The sequence below is a fragment of the Triticum aestivum genome, unplaced genomic scaffold, assembly GCF_018294505.1.
Source record: "Triticum aestivum cultivar Chinese Spring unplaced genomic scaffold, IWGSC CS RefSeq v2.1 scaffold200623, whole genome shotgun sequence".
Taxonomy (NCBI): domain Eukaryota; kingdom Viridiplantae; phylum Streptophyta; class Magnoliopsida; order Poales; family Poaceae; genus Triticum; species Triticum aestivum.
The window spans coordinates 1-1,755 of record NW_025258692.1 but is presented as its reverse complement, the minus strand read 5'-3'; the positions used below and the strand labels follow the sequence as shown (position 1 = coordinate 1,755).

Sequence of the window (1,755 nt, the reverse complement as noted above, 5' to 3'; positions counted from 1 at the left end):
CTCCGTTCCATTGTTTTGTTCTTCGCTCGCCTCAATTGAGCCCTGCGGCATGCTGGTCTGTTCTGCCATACACTCAGATCACCAGGAGCCTTAACTGGAACAACAGGCGATGCTTCTCGTTTGCACTTGTTGCTGGTGATGATACAGCCGTTCGTTTCCACCTATCTGCTGGACATGCAAGTACTATCTTATACTGTAAACTTTGTCGTGGTCTTTTGATTCGATTTTCCGTTAATCATTTATTTCGTATAATCCACTTTGTTGCAGATAGCTACTCAACTTGTAGTGGAAAAACATCCTTACATCTTGTGCTGCCAATGACACTGAATGATCTCGACTGAATCTGTAGCCTGGGATTCCATTTCCGAGCCAGGAGAGAGCTAGTTCGATGTGCCTGGACAGTCAAAGTGCCTCTGAAACGTGTACCATGAAGTAATCATGCTGATAACTGGTAAGTTATTTACTTGCAGTTATCATGCTATGTGTTCATCATATCCTTGCAATTTTGTCACATTGTTTTCAACTTGCGAAGACATAATATATTTGCCGATGAAATAAAAATAATGCATGCTCCGTAAATGCATTTCAGCTTGGGACAAGACGTCGAAAATGCAGTGGACTATACACCCGACTAGAAGCTGCTACCAATGCTTGCAGCTGCATATACATGCTGTTATGCTGCAACTGGCCATGAATTGGCCATCACGTTCAGTTCTCCAGCATCTCTGTTAGCTGCCGGCCTCTAATATGGTGCAAGGTGAAGCTGAGAGGGATCTTTGCCATTTCTCCACTGCCAATGGAAGAGGAACGCATTGCTCCTGGGGCCTCAATGCTACAACGCCACTTTGAGATCTAAGAAGGAGTTTGCCCAGATGAAAAACCGGTTCTTGTGGAACACCATGGAATGGAAAGGCTGATCAACCTGATGAGAAGACCTGCAATTTTGGAACAGACTTGCTCTGTTTTCTAGTGCGTACTCTGTTTTTCTAGAGCTGGTATATTACTCTCCATTGGTTGTTGCCACAATGTCTGTGCTACTTTGTACACAAAGAATGATGACTGCATCTGTTGTTATCCATTTTCTACAAGTTTGAGTTGATGAAACAATACTCCTACTGCCCTGCTATATATGGTATTAACTCTGCGATTTTCATCGGTTTTGCTTTGCAAATTACAATTTGCCAGCAAAAAGGCCTCACGGCAGTATCCGACATCCATAATTTTATTTTCGAATGAGTAGTGTTTTCGATCCATAGTTAGTGATCATGTTTGCACACTGTAGGCAGTTTGTTAGACCGCGGGGAGCCTGCAGGCTGAACTGAGCAGTCAGCAGACCGACAAAGATACAAACAGGGATGTTAGTGGCTTTCAGAGGCAATCACCCTGAAGCTTTAACCTCATCAGCATGCCAACAGCAAGAACATAAAAGAGCAACAATCACTCTTATGCAGAGATTTGATGGTTTAGAATTTAAAATCGCCCTATCCGGTACTTTAGGCCGAAATTGCTCAACTACAGATGAGCCTTTACAAAGATCTCCTACCTTCTTCCCTCGGCGGAGCGTTTCCTGAATGGTGCAGCAACAGCCGCCGCCGCTGCCGGGAATCTTTGGTCCCCTGGCCTCCAACTACCATTTTGGCGCTGCGAGGTGGGGGACCTCGCATCTTTAAGATTTGTATGTTCTTTGTCATCGCCTAGTGATCTTTGTATTTTGTGAGAATAAAAGTACTTTCGTTCTTTTGACGGTGCCATAAG

At 44.2% G+C, this 1,755-nt stretch overlaps 1 long non-coding RNA gene across 1 annotated transcript; it reads left to right on the top strand.

Annotated features, from left to right (window-relative positions):
• Positions 1-1,126, top strand: LOC123177683 (uncharacterized). Its single transcript, XR_006489057.1, has 3 exons — positions 1-180; positions 268-451; positions 590-1,126. It is a non-coding gene; the product is annotated as an uncharacterized lncRNA (long non-coding RNA).
• Positions 1,127-1,755: the final 629 nt, after the last annotated feature.